Source organism: Pseudophryne corroboree, chromosome 2 (assembly GCF_028390025.1).
Source record: "Pseudophryne corroboree isolate aPseCor3 chromosome 2, aPseCor3.hap2, whole genome shotgun sequence".
Taxonomy (NCBI): domain Eukaryota; kingdom Metazoa; phylum Chordata; class Amphibia; order Anura; family Myobatrachidae; genus Pseudophryne; species Pseudophryne corroboree.
In genome coordinates, this window is record NC_086445.1 from 10271538 (window position 1) to 10293549 (window position 22012).

Genomic DNA, 22012 nt, shown 5'->3' on the forward strand with positions numbered 1-22012 from the left:
AATGGCAGGGAAGGGACTGAGCAATAGGGAATCTCAGGGAAGGGACTGAGCAATAGGGAATGGCAGGGAAGGGGCTGACCAATAGGGAATGGCAGGGAAGGGACTGACCGATAGGGAATGGCAGGGAAGGGACTGAGCAATAGAGAATGGTAGGGAAGGGACTGAGCAATAGGGAATTGCCGGGAAGGGACTGAGCAATAGGGAATGGCAGGGAAGGGGCTGAGCAATAGGGAATGGCAGGGAAGGGACTGAGCAATAGGGAATGGCAGGGAAGGGACTGAGCAATAGGGAATGGCAGAGAAGGGGCTGAGCAATAGGGAATGGCAGGGAAGGGGCTGAGCAATAGGGAATGGCAGAGAAGGGGCTGAGCAATAGGGAATGGCAGGGAAGGGGCTGAGCAATAGGGAATGGCCGGGAAGGGACTGAGCAATAGGGAATGGCAGGGAAGGGACTGAGCAATAGGGAATGGCAGGGAAGGGGCTGAGCAATAGGGAATGGCAGGGAAGGGACTGAGCAATAGGGAATGGCAGGGAAAGGACTGAGCAATAGGGAATGGCAGGGAAGGGACTGAGCAATAGGGAATGGCCGGGAAGGGACTGAGCAATAGGGAATGGCAGGGAAGGGGCTGAGCAATAGGGAATGGTAGGGAAGGGACTGAGCAATAGGGAATGGCAGGGAAGGGACTGAGCAATAGGGAATGGCAGGGAAGGGACTGAGCAATAGGGAATGGCAGGGAAGGGACTGAGCAATAGGGAATGGCAGAGAAGGGATTGAGCAATAGGGAATGGCAGGAAAGGGACTGAGCAATAGGGAATGGCAGGGAAGGGACTGAGCAATAGGGAATGGCAGGGAAGGGACTGGGCAATAGGGAATGGCAGGGAAGGGAAGGGACTGGGCAATAGGGAATGGCAGGGAAGGGACTGAGCAATAGGGAATGGCAGGGAAGGGGCTGACCAATAGGGAAGGGCAGGGAAGGGACTGAGCAATAGGGAATGGCCGGGAAGGGACTGGGCAATAGGGAATGGCAGGGAAGGGACTGAGCAATAGGGAATGGCCGGGAAGGGACTGGGCAATAGGGAATGGCAGGGAAGGGACTGAGCAATAGGGAATGGCAGGGAAGGGACTGAGCAATAGGGAATGGCAGGCAAGGGACTGAGCAATGGGGAATGGCAGGGAAGGGACTGAGCAATAGGGAATGGCAGGGAAGGGACTGGGCAATAGGGAATGGCAGGGAAGGGGCTGAGCAATAGGGAATGGCCGGGAAGGGACTGGGCAATAGGGAATGGCAGGGAAGGGACTGAGCAATAGGGAATGGTGGGGAAGGGACTGGGCAATAGGGAATGGCAGGGAAGGGACTGAGCAATAGGGAATGGCCGGGAAGGGGCTGAGCAATCAATAGGGAATGGCAGGGAAGGGACTGAGCAATAGGGAATGGCAGGGAAGGGACTGAGCAATAGGGAATGGCAGGGAAGGGGCTGACCAATAGGGAAGGGCAGGGAAGGGACTGGGCAATAGGGAATGTCAGGGAAGCGACTGGGCAATAGGGAATGGCAGGAAAGGGGCTGAGCAATAGGGAATGGCAGGGAAGGGGCTGAGCAATATGGAATTGTAGGGAAGGGACTGAGCAATAGGGAAGGGACTGGGCTATAGGGAATGGCAGGGAAGGGACTGAGCAATAGGGAATGGCAGGGAAGGGACTGAGCAATAGGGAGAGGCCGGGAAGGGGCTGAGCAATCAATAGGGAATGGCAGGGAAGGGACTGAGCAATAGGGAATGGCAGGGAAGGGACTGAGCAATAGGGAATGGCAGGGAAGAGACTGAGCAATAGGGAATGGCAGGGAAGAGACTGAGCAATAAGGAATGCCAGGGAAGGGACTGAGCAATATGGAATGGCAGGGAAGGGACTAAGCAATAGGGAATGGCAGGGAACGGACTGAGCAATAGGGAATGGCAGGGAAGGGACTGGGCAATAGGGAATGGCAGGGAAGGGGCTGAGCAATAGGGAATGGCCGGGAAGGGACTGGGCAATAGGGAATGGCAGGGAAGGGACTTAGCAATAGGGAATGGTGGGGAAGGGACTGGGCAATAGGGAATGGCAGGGAAGGGACTGAGCAAAAGGGAATGGCCGGGAAGGGGCTGAGCAATCAATAGGGAATGGCAGGGAAGGGACTGAGCAATAGAGAATGGCAGGGAAGGGACTGAGCAATAGGGAATGGCAGGGAAGGGGCTGACCAATAGGGAAGGGCAGGGACTGGGCAATAGGGAATGTCAGGGAAGCGACTGGGCAATAGGGAATGGCAGGGATGGGGCTGAGCAATAGGGAATGGCAGGGAAGGGACTGGGCAATAGGGAATGGCAGGGAAGGGGCTGAGCAATAGGGAATGGCCGGGAAGGGACTGGGCAATAGGGAATGGCAGGGAAGGGACTGAGCAATAGGGAATGGTGGGGAAGGGACTGGGCAATAGGGAATGGCAGGGAAGGGACTGAGCAATAGGGAATGGCCGGGAAGGGGCTGAGCATTCAATAGGGAATGGCAGGGAAGGGACTGAGCAATAGGGAATGGCAGGGAAGGGACTGAGCAATAGGGAATGGCAGGGAAGGGGCTGACCAATAGGGAAGGGCAGGGAAGGGACTGGGCAATAGGGAATGTCAGGGAAGCGACTGGGCAATAGGGAATGGCAGGGAAGGGGCTGAGCAATAGGGAATGGCAGGGAAGGGGCTGAGCAATATGGAATTGTAGGGAAGGGACTGAGCAATAGGGAAGGGCAGGGAAGGGACTGGGCTATAGGGAATGGCAGGGAAGGGACTGAGCAATAGGGAATGGCAGGGAAGGGGCTGACCAATAGGGAAGGGCAGGGAAGGGAGTGGGCAATAGGGAATGGCAGGGAAGGGGCTGACCAATATGGAATTGTAGGGAAGGGACTGAGCAATAGGGAAGGGCAGGGAGGGGACTGGGCAATAGGGAATGGCAGGGAAGGGACTGAGCAATAGGGAATGGCAGGGTAGGGGCTGAACAGTAGGGAATGGTAGGGAAGGGACTGAGCAATAGGGAATGGCAAGGAAGGGGCTGAGCAATAGGAAATGCCAGGGAAGGGGCTGAGCAATAGGGAATGGCAGGGAAGGGACTGAGCAATAGGAAATGCCAGGGAAGGGGCTGACCAATAGGGAATGGCAGGGAAGGGACTGAACATTAGGGAATGGCAGGGAAGGGACTGAGCAATAGGGAATGGCAGGGAAGGGGCTGACCAGTAGGGAATGGTAGGGAAGGGACTGAGCAATAGAGAATGGCAAGGAAGGGACTGAGCAATAGGGAATGGCAGGGAAGGGGCTGAGCAATAGGGAATGGCAGGGAAGGGACTGAGCAATAGGGAATGGCAGGGAAGGGGCTGAGCAATAGGGAATGGCAGGGAAGGAGCTGAGCAATAGGGAATGGCAGGGAAGAGACTGAGCAATGGGGAATGGCCGGGAAGGGACTGAGCAATAGGGAATGTCAGGGAAGGGACTGAGCAATAGGGAATGGCAGGGAAGGGACTGAGCAATAGGGAATGGCAGGAAATGGACTGAGCAATAGGGAATTGTATGGAAGGGACTGAGCAACAGGGAATGGCAGGGAAGGGACTGAGCAATAGGGAATGTCAGGGAAGGGGCTGTGCAATAGGGAATGGCAGGGAAGGGGCTGAGCAATATGTAATGGCAGGGAAGGGACTGAGCAATAGGGAATGGCAGGGAAGAGACTGAGCAATAGGGAATGGCAGGGAAGGGACTGAGCAATAGGGAATGCCAGGGAAGGAACTGAGCAATATGGAATGGCAGGGAAGGGACTGAGCAATAGGGAATGGCAGGGAACGGACTGAGCAATAGGGAATGGCAGGGAAGGGACTGGGAAATAGGGAATGGCAGGGAAGGGGCTGAGCAATAGGGAATGGCCGGGAAGGGACTGGGCAATAGGGAATGGCAGGGAAGGGACTGAGCAATAGGGAATGGTGGGGAAGGGACTGGGCAATAGGGAATGGCAGGGAAGGGACTGAGCAAAAGGGAATGGCAGGGAAGGGGCTGAGCAATCAATAGGGAATGGCAGGGAAGGGACTGAGCAATAGAGAATGGCAGGGAAGGGACTGAGCAATAGGGAATGGCAGGGAAGGGGCTGACCAATAGGGAAGGGCAGGGAAGGGACTGGGCAATAGGGAATGTCAGGGAAGCGACTGGGCAATAGGGAATGGCAAGGAAGGGGCTGAGCAATAGGGAATGGCAGGGAAGGGGCTGAGCAATATGGAATTGTAGGGAAGGGACTGAGCAAATGGGAAGGGCAGGGAAGGGACTGGGCAATAGGGAATGGCAGGGAAGGGTCTGAGCAATAGGGAATGGCAGGGAAGGGGCTGACCAATAGGGAAGGGCAGGGAAGGGAGTGGGCAATAGGGAATGACAGGGAAGGGGCTGACCAATATGGAATTGTAGGGAAGGGACTTAGCAATAGGGAAGGGCAGGGAAGGGACTAGGCAATAGGGAATGGCAGGGAAGGGACTGAGCAATAGGGAATGGCAGGGAAGGGGCTGACCAGTAGGGAATGGTAGGGAAGGGACTGAGCAATAGGGAATGGCAAGGAAGGGGCTGAGCAATAGGAAATGCCAGGGAAGGGGCTGAGCAATAGGGAATGGCAGGGAAGGGACTGAGCAATAGGAAATGCCAGGGAAGGGGCTGACCAATAGGGAATGGAAGGGAAGGGACTGAACAATAGGGAATGGCAGGGAAGGGACTGAGCAATAGGGAATGGCAGGGAAGGGGCTGACCAGTAGGGAATGGTAGGGAATGGACTGAGCAATAGGGAATGGCAAGGAAGGGACTGAGCATAGGGAATGGCAGGGAAGGGGCTGAGCAATAGGGAATTGCAGGGAAGGGAGTGAGCAATAGGGAATGGCAGGGAAGGGGCTGAGCAATAGGGAATGGCAGGGAAGGAGCTGAGCAATAGGGAATGGCAGGGAAGGGACTGAGCAATAGGGAATGGCCGGGAAGGGACTGAGCAATAGGGAATGGCAGGGAAGGGACTGAGCAATAGGGAATGGCAGGAAATGGACTGAGCAATAGGGAATTGTATGGTAGGGACTGAGCAACAGGGAATGGCAGGGAAGGGGCTGAGCAATATGGATTGGCAGGGAAGGGACTGAGCAATAGGGAATGGCAGGGAAGAGACTGAGCAATAGGGAATGGCAGGGAAGGGACTGAGCAATAGGGAATGGCAGGGAAGGGACTGAGCAATAGGGAATGCAAGGGAAGGGACTGAGCAATATGGAATGGCAGGGAAGGGACTGAGCAATAGGGAATGGCAGGGAAAAGACTGAGCAATAGGGAATGGCAGGGAAGGGGCTGAGCAATAGGGAATGGCAGGGAAGGGACTGAGCAATAGGGAATGGCAGGGAAGGGGCTGAGCAATAGGGAATGGCAGGGAAGGGGCTGACCAATAGGGAATGGCAGGGAAGGGGCTGAGCAATAGGGAATGGCAGGGAAGGGGCTGAGCAATAGGGAATGGCAGGGAAGGGGCTGAGCATTAGGGAATGGCAGGAAAAGGACTAAGCAATAGGGAATGCCAGGGAAGGGACTGAGCAATAGGGAATGGCAGGGAAGGGGCTGAGCAATAGGGAATGGCAGGGAAGGGACTGAGCATTAGGGAATGGCAGGGAAGGGACTGAGCAATAGGGAATGGCAGGGAAGGGGCTGAGCAATAGGGAATGGCAGGGAAGGGACTGAGCAATAGGGAATGGCAGGGAAGGGACTGAGCAATAGGGAATGGCAGGGAAGGGGCTAAGCAATAGGGAATGGCAGGGAAGAGACTGAGCAATAGGAAATGTCAGGGAAGGGACTGAGCAATAGGGAATGGCAGGGAAGGGACTGAGCAATAGGGAATGGCCGGGAAGGTACTGAGCAATAGGGAATGTCCGGGAAGGGACTGAGCAATAGGGAATGGCAGGGAAGGGACTGAGCAATAGGGAATGGCAGGGAAGGGGCTGAGCAATAGGGAAGGGAAGGGACTGGGCAATAGGGAATGGCAGGGATGGGACTGAGCAATAGGGAATGGCAGGGAAGGGGCTGACCAATAGGGAAGGGCAGGGAAGGGACTGGGCAATAGGGAATGACAGGGAAGGGGCTGACCAATATGGAATTGTAGGGAAGGAACTGAGCAATAGGGAATGGCAGGGAAGGGACTGAGCAATAGGGAATGGCAGGGAAGGGACTGAGCAATAGGGAATGGCAGGGAAGGGGCTGACCAATATGGAATTGTAGAGAAGGGACTGAGCAATAGGGAAGGGCAGGGAAGGGACTAGGCAATAGGGAATGGCAGGGAAGGGGCTGAGCAATAGGGAATGGCAGGGAAGGGGCTGAGTAATAGGGAATGCCAGGGAAGGGACTGAGCAATAGGGAATGGCAGGGAAGGGACTAGGCAATAGGGAATGGCAGGGAAGGGGCTGAGCAATAGGGAATGGCAGGGAAGGGGCTGAGTAATAGGGAATGCCAGGGAAGGGACTGAGCAATAGGGAATGGCAGGGAAGGGGCTGAGCAATAGGGAATGGAAGGGAAGGGACTGAGCAATAGGGAATGGCCGGGAAGGGGCTGACCAAAAGGGAATGGCCGTGAAGGGGCTGACCAATAGGGAATGGCCGGGAAGGGACTGAGCAGTAGGGAATGGCAGGGAAGGGACTGAGCAATAGGGAATGGCAGGGAAGGGGCTGAGCAATAGGGAATGCCAGGGAAGAGACTGAGCAATAGGGAATGGCAGGGAAGGGACTGAGCAATAGGGAATGGCCGGGAAGGGACTGAGCAATAGGGAATGGCCGGGAAGGGACTGAGCAATAGGGAATGGCAGGGAAGGGACTGAGCAATCGGGAATGGCAGGGAAGGGACTGAGCAATAGGGAATGGCCGGGAAGGGACTGAGCAATAGGGAATGGCAGGGAAGGGGCTGAGCAATAGGGAATGGCCGGGAAGGGACTGGGCAATAGGGAATGGCAGGGAAGGGACTGAGCAATAGGGAATGGTGGGGAAGGGACTGGGCAATAGGGAATGGCAGGGAAGGGACTGAGCAATAGGGAATGGCCGGGAAGGGGCTGAGCAATCAATAGGGAATGGCAGGGAAGGGACTGAGCAATAGAGAATGGCAGGGAAGGGACTGAGCAATAGGGAATGGCAGGGAAGGGGCTGACCAATAGGGAAGGGCAGGGAAGGGACTGGGCAATAGGGAATATCAGGGAAGCGACTGGGCAATAGGGAATGGCAGGGAAGGGGCTGAGCAATAGGGAATGGCAGGGAAGGGACTGGGCAATAGGGAATGGCAGGGAAGGGGCTGAGCAATAGGGAATGGCCGGGAAGGTACTGGGCAATAGGGAATGGCAGGGAAGAGACTGAGCAATAGGGAATGGCAGGGAAGGGACTGAGCAATAGGGAATGCCAGGGAAGGGACTGAGCAATATGGAATGGCAGGGAAGGGACTGAGCAATATGGAATGGCAGGGAACGGACTGAGCAATAGGGAATGGCAGGGAAGGGACTGGGCAATAGGGAATGGCAGGGAAGGGGCTGAGCAATAGGGAATGGCAGGGAAGGGACTGAGCAATAGGGAATGGCAGGAAATGGACTGAGCAATAGGGAATTGTATGGAAGGGACTGAGCAACAGGGAATGGCAGGGAAGGGACTGAGCAATAGGGAATGTCAGGGAAGGGGCTGTGCAATAGGGAATGGCAGGGAAGGGGCTGAGCAATATGGAATGGCAGGGAAGGGACTGAGCAATAGGGAATGGCAGGGAAGAGACTGAGCAATAGGGAATGGCAGGGAAGGGACTGAGCAATAGGGAATGCCAGGGAAGGGACTGAGCAATATGGAATGGCAGGGAAGGGACTGAGCAATATGGAATGGCAGGGAACGGACTGAGCAATAGGGAATGGCAGGGAAGGGACTGGGCAATAGGGAATGGCAGGGAAGGGGCTGAGCAATAGGGAATGGCCGGGAAGGGACTGGGCAATAGGGAATGGCAGGGAAGGGACTGAGCAATAGGGAATGGTGGGGAAGGGACTGGGCAATAGGGAATGGCAGGGAAGGGACTGAGCAATAGGGAATGGCCGGGAAGGGGCTGAGCAATCAATAGGGAATGGCAGGTAAGGGACTGAGCAATAGAGAATGGCAGGGAAGGGACTGAGCAATAGGGAATGGCAGGGAAGGGGCTGGGCAATAGGGAATGGCAAGGAAGGGGCTGAGCAATAGGGAATGGCAGGGAAGGGGCTGAGCAATATGGAATTGTAGGGAAGGGACTGAGCAATAGGGAAGGGCAGGGAAGGGACTGGGCAATAGGGAATGGCAGGGAAGGGACTGAGCAATAGGGAATGGCAGGGAAGGGGCTGACCAATAGGGAAGGGCAGGGAAGGGAGTGGGCAATAGGGAATGGCAGGGAAGGGGCTGACCAATATGGAATTGTAGGGAAGGGACTGAGCAATAGGGAAGGGCAGGGAAGGGACTAGGCAATAGGGAATGGCAGGGAAGGGACTGAGCAATAGGGAATGGCAGGGAAGGGGCTGACCAGTAGGGAATGGTAGGGAAGGGACTGAGCAATAGGGAATGGCAAGGAAGGGGCTGAGCAATAGGAAATGCCAGGGAAGGGGCTGAGCAATAGGGAATGGCAGGGAAGGGACTGAGCAATAGGAAATGCCAGGGAAGGGGCTGACCAATAGGGAATGGAAGGGAAGGGACTGAACAATAGGGAATGGCAGGGAAGGGACTGAGCAATAGGGAATGGCAGGGAAGGGGCTGACCAGTAGGGAATGGTAGGGAAGGGACTGAGCAATAGGGAATGGCAAGGAAGGGACTGAGCAATAGGGAATGGCAGGGAAGGGGCTGAGCAATAGGGAATTGCAGGGAAGGGAGTGAGCAATAGGGAATGGCAGGGAAGGGGCTGAGCAATAGGGAATGGCAGGGAAGGAGCTGAGCAATAGGGAATGGCAGGGAAGGGACTGAGCAATAGGGAATGGCCGGGAAGGGACTGAGCAATAGGGAATGGCAGGGAAGGGACTGAGCAATATGGAATGGCAGGGAAGGGACTGAGCAATAGGGAATGGCAGGAAATGGACTGAGCAATAGGGAATTGTATGGTAGGGACTGAGCAACAGGGAATGGCAGGGAAGGGACTGCGCAATAGGGAATGGCAGGGAAGGGGCTGTGCAATAGGGAATGGCAGGGAAGGGGCTGAGCAATATGGATTGGCAGGGAAGGGACTGAGCAATAGGGAATGGCAGGGAAGAGACTGAGCAATAGGGAATGGCAGGGAAGGGACTGAGCAATAGGGAATGCCAGGGAAGGGACTGAGCAATATGGAATGGCAGGGAAGGGACTGAGCAATAGGGAATGGCAGGGAAGAGACTGAGCAATAGGGAATGGCAGGGAAGTGGCTGAGCAATAGGGAATGGCAGGGAAGGGACTGAGCAATAGGGAATGGCAGGGAAGGGGCTGAGCAATAGGGAATGGCAGGGAAGGGGCTGAGCAATAGGGAATGGCAGGAAAAGGACTAAGCAATAGGGAATGCCAGGGAAGGGACTGAGCAATAGGGAATGGCAGGGAAGTGGCTGAGCAATAGGGAATGGCAGGGAAGGGACTGAGCATTAGGGAATGGCAGGGAAGGGACAGAGCAATAGGGAATGGCAGGGAAGGGGCTGAGCAATAGGGAATGGCAGGGAAGGGACTGAGCAATAGGGAATGGCAGGGAAGGGACTGAGCAATAGGGAATGGCAGGGAAGAGGCTAAGCAATAGGGAATGGCAGGGAAGAGACTGAGCAATAGGGAATGTCAGGGAAGGGACTGAGCAATAGGGAATGGCAGGGAAGGGGCTGAGCAATAGGGAATGGCAGGGAAGGGGCTGAGCAATAGGGAATGGCAGGGAAGGGACTGAGCAATAGGGAATGGCATGGAAGGGACTGAGCAATAGGGAATGGCAGGGAAGGGACTGAGCAATAGGGAATGGCCGGGAAGAGACTGAGCAATAGGGAATGGCCGGGAAGGGACTGAGCAATAGGGAATGGCAGGGAAGGGACTGAGCAATAGGGAATGGCAGGGAAGGGGCTGAGCAATAGGGAAGGGCAGGGAAGGGACTGGGCAATAGGGAATGGCAGGGAAGGGACTGAGCAATAGGGAATGTCAGGGAAGGGACTGAGCAATAGGGAATGGCAGGGAAGGGGCTGAGCAATAGGGAATGGCAGGGAAGGGGCTGAGCAATAGGGAATGGCAGGGAAGGGACTGAGCAATAGGGAATGGCATGGAAGGGACTGAGCAATAGGGAATGGCAGGGAAGGGACTGAGCAATAGGGAATGGCCGGGAAGATACTGAGCAATAGGGAATGGCCGGGAAGGGACTGAGCAATAGGGAATGGCAGGGAAGGGACTGAGCAATAGGGAATGGCAGGGAAGGGGCTGAGCAATAGGGAAGGGCAGGGAAGGGACTGGGCAATAGGGAATGGCAGGGAAGGGACTTAGCAATAGGGAATGGCAGGGAAGGGGCTGACCAATAGGGAAGGGCAGGGAAGGGACTGGGCAATAGGGAATGACAGGGAAGGGGCTGACCAATATGGAATTGTAGGGAAGGAACTGAGCAATAGGGAATGGCAGGGAAGGGACTGAGCAATAGGGAATGGCAGGGAAGGGACTAGGCAATAGGGAATGGCAGGGAAGGGGCTGAGCAATAGGGAATGGCAGGGAAGGGGCTGAGTAATAGGGAATGCCAGGGAAGGGACTGAGCAATAGGGAATGGCAGGGAAGGGACTAGGCAATAGGGAATGGCAGGGAAGGGGCTGAGCAATAGGGAATGGCAGGGAAGGGGCTGAGTAATAGGGAATGCCAGGGAAGGGACTGAGCAATAGGGAATGCCAGGGAAGGGACTGAGCAATATGGAATGGCAGGGAAGGGACTGAGCAATAGGGAATGGCAGGGAAGAGACTGAGCAATAGGGAATGGCAGGGAAGGGGCTGAGCAATAAGGAATGGCAGGGAAGGGACTGAGCAATAGGGAATGGCAGGGAAGGGGCTGAGCAATAGAGAATGGCAGGAAAAGGACTAAGCAATAGGGAATGCAAGGGAAGGGACTGAGCAATAGGGAATGGCAGGGAAGGGGCTGAGCAATAGGGAATGGCAGGGAAGGGACTGAGCATTAGGGAATGGCAGGGAAGGGACTGAGCAATAGGGAATGGCAGGGAAGGGGCTAAGCAATAGGGAATGTCAGGGAAGAGACTGAGCAATAGGGAATGTCAGGGAAGGGACTGAGCAATAGGGAATGGCAGGGAAGGGGCTGAGCAATAGGGAATGGCAGGGAAGGGGCTGAGCAATAGGGAATGGCAGGAAAAGGACTAAGCAATAGGGAATGCCAGGGAAGGGACTGAGCAATAGGGAATGGCAGGGAAGGGGCTGAGCAATAGGGAATGGCAGGGAAGGGACTGAGCAATAGGGAATGGCAGGGAAGGGACTGAGCAATAGGGAATGGCAGGGAAGGGGCTAAGCAATAGGGAATGGCAGGGAAGAGACTGAGCAATAGGGAATGTCAGGGAAGGGACTGAGCAATAGGGAATGGCAGGGAAGGGGCTGAGCAATAGGGAATGGCAGGGAAGGGGCTGAGCAATAGGGAATGGCAGGGAAGGGACTGAGCAATAGGGAATGGCATGGAAGGGACTGAGCAATAGGGAATGGCAGGGAAGGGACTGAGCAATAGGGAATGGCCGGGAAGATACTGAGCAATAGGGAATGGCCGGGAAGGGACTGAGCAATAGGGAATGGCCGGGAAGGGACTGAGCAATAGGGAATGGCAGGGAAGGGGCTGAGCAATAGGGAAGGGCAGGGAAGGGACTGGGCAATAGGGAATGGCAGGGAAGGGACTGAGCAATAGGGAATGGCAGGGTAGGGGCTGACCAATAGGGAAGGGCAGGGAAGGGACTGGGCAATAGGGAATGACAGGGAAGGGGCTGACCAATATGGAATTGTAGGGAAGGAACTGAGCAATAGGGAATGGCAGGGAAGGGACTGAGCAATAGGGAATGGCAGGGAAGGGACTAGGCAATAGGGAATGGCAGGGAAGGGGCTGAGCAATAGGGAATGGCAGGGAAGGGGCTGAGTAATAGGGAATGTCAGGGAAGGGACTGAGCAATAGGGAATGGCAGGGAAGGGGCTGAGCAATAGGGAATGGAAGGGAAGGGACTGAGCAATAGGGAATGGCCCGGAAGGGGCTGACAAATAGGGAATGGCCGTGAAGGGGCTGACCAATAGGGAATGGCCGGGAAGGGACTGAGCAATAGGGAATGGCAGGGAAGGGACTGAGCAATAGGTATTGGCAGGGAAGGGGCTGAGCAATAGGGAATGCCAGGGAAGAGACTGAGCAATAGGGAATGGCAGGGAAGGGACTGAGCAATAGGGAATGGCCGGGAAGGGACTGAGCAATAGGGAATGGCAGGGAAGGGACTGAGCAATAGGGAATGGCTGGGAAGGGGCTGAGCAATAGGGAATGCCAGGGAAGAGACTGAGCAATAGGGAATGGCAGGGAAGGAGCTGAGCAATAGGGAATGGCAAGGAAGGGGCTGAGCAATAGGTAATGGCAGGGAAGGGGCTGAGCAATAGGGAATGGCTGGGAATTGACTGAGCAATAGGGAATGGCAGGGAAGGGGCTGAGCAATAGAGAATGGCAGGGAAGGGACTGAGAAATAGGGAATGGCAGGAAAGGGATTGTGCAATAGGGAATGGCAACGAAGGGGCTGAGCAATAGGGAATGGCAGGGAAGGGACTGAGCAATAGGGAATGGCAGGGAAGGGACTGAGCAATAGGGAATGGCAGGGAAGGGGCTGAGCAATAGTGAATGGCAGGGAAGGGACTGAGCAATAGTGAATGGCAGGGAAGGGGCTGAGCAATAGGGAATGGCAGGGATGAGGCTGAGCAATAGGGAATGGCAGGGAAGGGGCTGAGCAATAGGGAATGGCAGGGAAGGGGCTGAGCAATAGGGAATGGCAGGGAAGGGGCTGAGCAATAGGGAATGGCAGGGAAGGGGCTGAGCAATAGGTAATGGCAGGGAAGGGGCTGAGCAATAGGGAATGGCTGGGAATGGACTGAGCAATAGGGAATGGCAGGGAAGGGGCTGAGCAATAGGGAATGGCAGGGAAGGGACTGAGAAATAGGGAATGGCAGGAAAGGGATTGTGCAATAGGGAATGGCAGGGAAGGGGCTGAGCAATAGGGAATGGCAGGGAAGGGACTGAGCAATAGGGAATGGCAGGGAAGGGACTGAGCAATAGGGAATGGCAGGGAAGGGGCTGAGCAATAGTGAATGGCAGGGAAGGGACTGAGCAATAGTGAATGGCAGGGAAGGGGCTGAGCAATAGGGAATGGCAGGGATGAGGCTGAGCAATAGGGAATGGCAGGGAAGGGGCTGAGCAATAGGGAATGGCAGGGAAGGGGCTGAGCAATAGGGAATGGCAGGGAAGGGGCTGAGCAATAGGGAATGGCAGGGAAGGGACTGAGCAATAGGGAATGGCAGGGAAGGGACTGAGCAATAGGGAATGGCATGGAAGGGACTGAGCAATAGGGAATGGCAGGGAAGGGACTGAGCAATAGGGAATGGCCGGGAAGATACTGAGCAATAGGGAATGGCCGGGAAGGGACTGAGCAATAGGGAATGGCCGGGAAGGGACTGAGCAATAGGGAATGGCAGGGAAGGGGCTGAGCAATAGGGAAGGGCAGGGAAGGGACTGGGCAATAGGGAATGGCAGGGAAGGGACTGAGCAATAGGGAATGGCAGGGTAGGGGCTGACCAATAGGGAAGGGCAGGGAAGGGACTGGGCAATAGGGAATGACAGGGAAGGGGCTGACCAATATGGAATTGTAGGGAAGGAACTGAGCAATAGGGAATGGCAGGGAAGGGACTGAGCAATAGGGAATGGCAGGGAAGGGACTAGGCAATAGGGAATGGCAGGGAAGGGGCTGAGCAATAGGGAATGGCAGGGAAGGGGCTGAGTAATAGGGAATGCCAGGGAAGGGACTGAGCAATAGGGAATGGCAGGGAAGGGGCTGAGCAATAGGGAATGGAAGGGAAGGGACTGAGCAATAGGGAATGGCCCGGAAGGGGCTGACAAATAGGGAATGGCCGTGAAGGGGCTGACCAATAGGGAATGGCCGGGAAGGGACTGAGCAATAGGGAATGGCAGGGAAGGGACTGAGCAATAGGTATTGGCAGGGAAGGGGCTGAGCAATAGGGAATGCCAGGGAAGAGACTGAGCAATAGGGAATGGCAGGGAAGGGACTGAGCAATAGGGAATGGCCGGGAAGGGACTGAGCAATAGGGAATGGCAGGGAAGGGACTGAGCAATAGGGAATGGCAGGGAAGGGGCTGAGCAATAGGGAATGCCAGGGAAGAGACTGAGCAATAGGGAATGGCAGGGAAGGAGCTGAGCAATAGGGAATGGCAAGGAAGGGGCTGAGCAATAGGTAATGGCAGGGAAGGGGCTGAGCAATAGGGAATGGCTGGGAATTGACTGAGCAATAGGGAATGGCAGGGAAGGGGCTGAGCAATAGGGAATGGCAGGGAAGGGACTGAGAAATAGGGAATGGCAGGAAAGGGATTGTGCAATAGGGAATGGCAACGAAGGGGCTGAGCAATAGGGAATGGCAGGGAAGGGACTGAGCAATAGGGAATGGCAGGGAAGGGACTGAGCAATAGGGAATGGCAGGGAAGGGGCTGAGCAATAGTGAATGGCAGGGAAGGGACTGAGCAATAGTGAATGGCAGGGAAGGGGCTGAGCAATAGGGAATGGCAGGGATGAGGCTGAGCAATAGGGAATGGCAGGGAAGGGGCTGAGCAATAGGGAATGGCAGGGAAGGGGCTGAGCAATAGGGAATGGCAGGGAAGGGGCTGAGCAATAGGGAATGGCAGGGAAGGGGCTGAGCAATAGGTAATGGCAGGGAAGGGGCTGAGCAATAGGGAATGGCTGGGAATGGACTGAGCAATAGGGAATGGCAGGGAAGGGGCTGAGCAATAGGGAATGGCAGGGAAGGGACTGAGAAATAGGGAATGGCAGGAAAGGGATTGTGCAATAGGGAATGGCAGGGAAGGGGCTGAGCAATAGGGAATGGCAGGGAAGGGACTGAGCAATAGGGAATGGCAGGGAAGGGACTGAGCAATAGGGAATGGCAGGGAAGGGGCTGAGCAATAGTGAATGGCAGGGAAGGGACTGAGCAATAGTGAATGGCAGGGAAGGGGCTGAGCAATAGGGAATGGCAGGGATGAGGCTGAGCAATAGGGAATGGCAGGGAAGGGGCTGAGCAATAGGGAATGGCAGGGAAGGGGCTGAGCAATAGGGAATGGCAGGGAAGGGGCTGAGCAATCGGGAATGGCAGGGAAGGGACTGAGCAATCGGGAATGGCAGGGAAGGGACTGAGCAATAGGGAATGGCCGGGAAGGGACTGAGCAATAGGGAATGGCAGGGAAGGGACTGAGCAATAGAGAATGGCAGGGAAGGGGCTGAGCAATAGGAAATGACAGGGAAGGGACTGAGCAATAGGGAAAGGCAGGGAAGGGGCTGGTCAGCTTAACAAACGATGATATATATATATATATATATATATATATATATATATATATAAAATGCACATAGTATATACAGTATATGGCATATATTTCTGTTGGAATTTGTGGACAAATTGAAGTTATAGATTCATTGTATATTTGTCCCACACACAGTATATATAGCCTGTGCCTCGGAGAGTTGGTAGAGTGGCGTTATACTGGAATATCTGCTGTGTGAACAGGAAATGATTTGCGCCATGGAAAGATAGACGCCTGCCGGAGTGTGTGCTCATCCATGTGTTGCCTTCTCCTGCACTAATTGTCTTCTGGAAACCAATATCCCCGCTTGCTGACATTCTCTCCTCGCCTGACTTTTGCAGAATAGATTTGCATTTAAATGGGAGGAAAGGAAATCTTTTGATTTTCCAATTCTCTTTCCCGGGCAGACAGATTTCATTAAGAAATGTTGATTGTGATCTCTCTAGGGGACGCACAGCGTGAATGGACACGGTCTGGCGCAGGGAGCTCGCTAGAATAAAGGGCCAGCATGGCGCTTCCACCGCCACAAATCAGAATTCTCTCTCACCCTGTGAGCGTCATCACTTTTATTATCAGATATTTCACTTTACAGAGCTAGAAAAGATACATAAAGGAAATCTTTGTTTTTATAAGATCTGTAAAATAGTTTTATTTGAATGATTGTGTATGTTGTATAGCGGCAACAATTGCAGAGCGCTGTACAGAGAATCAGTCACCTCAGCTCCTGCCCCGTTGGAGATTACAGCATGAATTCCCCATCACACACACACACACACACACACACACACACACACACACACACACACACACATACAGTACGTTCTCTCATCCATAGTGACCCCATCTCTGACGCAGAGGGATATAGAAGCACCACAGACAGTCAGAGCTAGACCAATGACCACAGCGCTGTGATGCAGCAATACTACCATCCAATATCATTGTGTGGCTCTGCTCTACCACCCTATGGGGTCTTCTACCTTCTGGACCCTGAAATCTCATCCTGTCTCTGGTGTCCTCTGGAACTCCAGTGTGGTCCTCATCTAAAGTCCCTATGGCTGGGGTATCAGCCGTGCTTTCCTGCCTCTGGATCATCCCAACCATGATCCTCCTCCACCGACTCCTGACTAAACACCAGATGTCTCTCTGATGAATGCTGTATAGCCGCGCTCTCATGTCTCCTGCAGTCTGCTGTCCCCTTCATCTACTGTAGGGGTGGGCAACATGCGGCCCGCGGGCCGATCCTGCCTGGCCCGCTGTGCCCCATCAGAGTGCAATGACACGCGGCCCGACAGGCAGAGCCGCTTGTCATTGCGCTACCCTGCTCCCAGACGCAGCGCCGCTGAGGAAATCCCGGTCACGTCACAGGGTCAGCTGACCGGGATTTCCTCTGTTATGCGCTGGGCGGCACGGGGGAACAGGCAGTGAGCAGGAGCGGCGGCCAGGCCCCAAGCGCCAAGGCATACCTCCCAACATGACCCTCTCCAGGAGGGACACAATGCTCTGCTTCTGGACTTTTCTCTTCATTTATAATTGCCGGCACCTGTTTTTGAACAGGTTCATGGATAAGAAAGGTGTTTCAGCACAGGTGATGCCAATCATAATTTAAGAGGGAAGTCCAGGAGCAGAGCATTGTGTCCCTCCTGGAGAGGATCATGTTGGGAGGTATGCCAAGGTACAGCAGCGGCAGCAGCAAGGCATAGATTGAAAAAATTGTATAGATCAGGCTCGTGGTCGCCCCTCACTTCCCCCAGCTGAGAGCTCAGCCTCAGGTCAGTGTGTGGAGGGGGTGTTGGATGCCGGCTGCTGTGTGTATAGGGGGGTGTTGGATGCCGGCTGCTGTGTGTATAGGGGGGTGTTGGATGCCGGCTGCTGTGTGTATAGGGGGGTGTCGGATACCGGCTGCTGTGTGTGGAGTGGGGGAGGGGGTGTCGGATGCTGGCTGTTGTATATGGAGTGAGAGAGGGGGCTGTCAAATGCAGTGGGTGGGGGGTCTCTCTGGCTGCAGCTATACTGACAGGGGGTATCTCTTTGGCCACTGTTATGTACTGGAGGGATGATGGATTGGGGTGCTGGATGCTGCCTGTTGTGTGCTGTGGGGGAGAGGAAGGGGGGTGTATTGTGATTGTGACTCCAGCCACTGCTCTGTACTGGAGGGGGAGGTAATGTTGGCCTCTGCTGTGAGTTTGGAAGACGGGGGTTGTGTAGGATGGCTGCTGTGTGTGATGGTGGGGTGTGCTTACCGCTAAGGTTGGGGATCAGGGGTAAGGGGGGGTATGATAAGGGGGGCCCCCAGAGATATCAGTGTATCGGGCCCCAATATTTCTGTTGCCAGCCCTGGCGGCGGTCAGTGACTGAGGAGAAGAGCGCACTGGGGAGAAGGAGGAGGGAGGGGGAGCCGCAGCAGCACTGTGTAATTGGTGGAGGCGCTGCTGCTGCTGTCCCTCTGCTTCACCATAGGCTGCCCTCCGCCGCTGTAAATGCTGGAAAGCGTATCCCAGCATTCGCAGCGGTGGAGAACAGCCTATGGTGAAGCAGAGGGACAGCAGCAGCAGCGCCTCCACCAATTACAAAGCGCTGCTGCGGCTCCCTCCTCCCCTTCCCTCCTTGCCCGGGATCTCTGCAGAAGCTGCACCGAGGAGCCTGAGTCAGCGGAGAGAGTAAGTATAATTCTTTCTTTCTTTCTTTCTTTCTTTCTTTCTTTCTTTCTTTCTTTCTTTCTTTCCTGTCTGCCGTAATGTGTAAAAACGGGGGAGCTGTCTGCCGTAATGTGTAAAAAGGGGACGCTGTCTGCCGTAATGTGTAAAAAAGGGCACGCTGTCTGCCGTAATGTGTAAAAAAAAGGCACGCTGTCTGCCGTAATGTGTAAAAAAAGGCACGCTGTCTGCCGTAATGTGTAAAAAAGGGCACGCTGTCTGCCGTAATGTGTAAAAAGGGGGACGCTGTTTGCCGTAATGTGTAATAAGGGGGACGCTGTCTGCCGTAATGTGTAAAAAAGGGGACGCTGTCTGCCGTAATGTGTAAAAAAGGGGACGCTTTCTGCCGTAATGTGTAAAAAGGGGGACGCTGTCTGCCGTAATGTGTAAAACGGGGACGCTGTCTGCCGTAATGTGTAATAAGGGGACGCTGTCTGCCATAATGTGCAAAAAGGGGATGCTGTCTGCCGTAATGTGTAAAAAGGGGGACGCTGTATGCCGTAATGTGTAAAAAGAGTGACGCTGTCTGCTGAAATGTGTAAAAAGGGGATTTTTTTGTGTATTTTGTGTGTGTGTGGCCCTCGAATATTCGCTGGAAGTGTTAAGCGGCCCCCCAGCTGAAATAATTGCCCACCCCTAATCTACTGTCTCTCTCCTCAGTTACTTATCCCAGATATCTCCCACTGATACTGCCTCTCCAGCTGCTCTTTTGTATGTAGGGGTGTGCACCGGGCCATTTTTCGGGTTTTGTGTTTTGGTTTTGGATCTGGATCTCTTTCGTGTTTTGGATCTGGATTGGTTTTGCCAACACCACCCTTCTGGGTTTTGGTTTTGGATCTGGATTTTTTCGAAAAACAGCTAAAATAACAGCGACCCAGTCTGAATCCTGTGGAAACCAGTGTACCTTGCAGAAAGAGATTTAACAATGGTAAGTCTTACCATAAATCTCCTTTTCAGCCACGGGGTACACTGGTATTCCACAGGGAATAACACTGGGATGTCCTAAAGCAGTTCCTTATGGGAGGGGACGCACTGTAGCGGGCACAAGAACCCGGCGTCCAAAGGAAGCATCCTGGGAAGTGGCAGTATCGAAGGCATAGAACCTGATGAACCTGTTCACTGAGGACCATGTAGCCGCCTTGCACAATTGTTCAGCGGATGCGCCACGGTGGGCCGCCCAAGAAGGTCCAACAGACTGAGTAGAATGGGCCTTGATAGCAGCAGGAGCTTGTGCAATCACCATTCTAATCCATCTGACCAAGGTATGCTTATTCGCAGGCCAGACATGTTTGTGAAAACCAAAAATTCCCAAAAAAAGAATCTGACCTCCTGATAGAGGCAGTTTTTTCTACATATATACGGAGAGCCCGTACCACATCCAAAGGCCGCTCTGTGGAGGACAAACCAGGAGAGATAAAGGCCAGAACCACAATCTCTTGGTTAAGGTGGAAAGATGACACCACCTTAGGCAGATAACCAGGGCAAGTTCTAATAACTGCCTGGTCACGGTGAAAAATCAGAAAGGGTGGACGACAGGACAAAGCACCTGTCTGACACCCTCCTAGCAGAGGCAATAGCCAACAGAAAAAAGACCTTAAGCGTAAGGCATTTAAGGTCCACAGACTCAAGAGGTTCAAATGGAGACTCTTGAAGGGCAGTAAGAACAACAGACAGATCCGATGGAGACACAGGAGGGACATAGGGAGGCTGAATCCGTAGTATGCCCTGAGTGAATGTATGAACGTCAAATAGATACAATTTTTCGTTGAAACCACACCGACAAGGCAGAAATGTGAACCTTGAGGGAGGCCAGGCAAAGTCCTAAATCCAAGCCTTGTTACAAAAAAGCCAGAAGTCTGGAAGTACTAAACTTGTATGCATCATAATTCTTAGCAGCACACCAGGTGAAGTAAGAATTCCAGACCCTATAATAAATCCGTGCAGAAGCCGGTTTGCTGGCCCTCAACATAGTTTAAATAACCACATCAGAAAATCCTTTGGCCTTCAGGAGTAAAGCTTCAAGAGCCACGCCGTCAAAGCCAGTCTTGCCAGGTCCTGGTAAACACAAGGGCCCTGAAAGAGGAGGTCTGAGGTCTGAGGAAGTCTGAGGAGGTCTGAGGAAGTAGAAGAGGATGCTTGATCAAGAGACCCTGTAGGTCTGAGAACCAATGCCGTCCGGGCCACGCTGGAGCGACTGGAAGCAGTATTCCTCCTTCTTGCTTGAACTACCTTATCACCCTGGGCAGGAGTGACACTGGAGGGAACACGTATGGCAGCCGAAAGTTCCATGGAAATGCCAGTGTGCCCACGAACGCTGCTTGAGGATCCCTTGTCCTTGCTCTGAAGACCGGAACCTTGTGATTGTGTTGAGACGCCATCAGGTCTACATCTGGTAGACCCCACTTGTCCACAAGGAGTTGGAAGACCTTCGAATGAAGACTCCACTCCCCGGCGTGTATGTCCTGACGACTGAGGAAGTCCGCTTCCCAGTTGTGGACCCCTGGAATGAACACTGCAGTTATTGCTGGCAGATGTCGTTCCACCCATCGAAGAATTTTTGACACTTCCATCATTGCCAGGAGGCTTTGAGAGCCGCCTTGATGATTTATGTATGCCACCGTGGTGGCGTTGTCTGATTGTACTTGAACAGGCCTGTTCTGTACGAAAGGCAGGTCCAGTGTCAACGCATTGAACACTGCCTGCAATTCCAGAATGTTTATCGGGAGGAGACATTCCGTCCTGGTCCACCGACCCTGGAGAGAGTGTTGCTCCAACACCTCACCCCAACCCCACAGACTGGCATCCGTCATTAGGAGGACCCAGTTGGAGATCCAGGAGGGATGACCCCTGCTGAATTATTAGTCCTGTAGGCACCAACTCAGTGACAGACAAACCTCCGGAGTCAAGGAGAACATTTGAGACCTGATCCGGTGAGGCAGGTCATCCCACTTGGAAAGGATTAACCCCTGCAGAAGGTGGGAATGAAATTGAGCGTACTCTACCATGACGAAAGCCGACACCATGAGGCCTAGTGCTTGCATCGCCGAGTGTATCGACACTCTTTGGCGAGAGAGGACGTATCTGATTCTGTCCTGAAATTTCAGGACCTTCTCTGGAGACAAGAACAACTGTTGGTTGTGTGTGTCCAGTAATGCCCCCAGGTGCACCATGCTCCGAGCAGGGACCAGTGAGGCTTTCTTCCAGTTGATGAGCCACCCGTGGGCTTGCAGGAATTGGACCGTCAGTTCCAGATGACGGAGGAGAACCTCTGGGGAGTTCGCCAGGATCAACAAGTCGTCCAGATACGGCAGGATCCTGATACCCTGATGGCGGAGAAGGGCCGTTACGACCGCCATGACCTTGGTGAAGATCCGAGGAGCCGTGGTCAGTCCGAAAGGCAAGGCTTGGAACTGATAATGAAGGTTGCCAATAGCAAACTGAAGATATTGCTGATGCGACATGGCAATAGGTACAGTATGTGTAGGTAAGCATCCTGTATATCCAGGGATACCATATGATCCTTGGGTTCCATAGCCAGTGCAATAGAGTGCAGAGTTTCCATACGGAATTCGGACACCCTCACAAATTTGTTCAAAGATTTGAGGTTGAGTATACTGTAGGTCAGGAGGATCCATTCGGCTTCGGAACTAGAAACAGCGTCGAATAGTATCCCCTGCCTCTCTGAGACAGAGGCACCGGCACTATCACTCCTGTGTCCTGG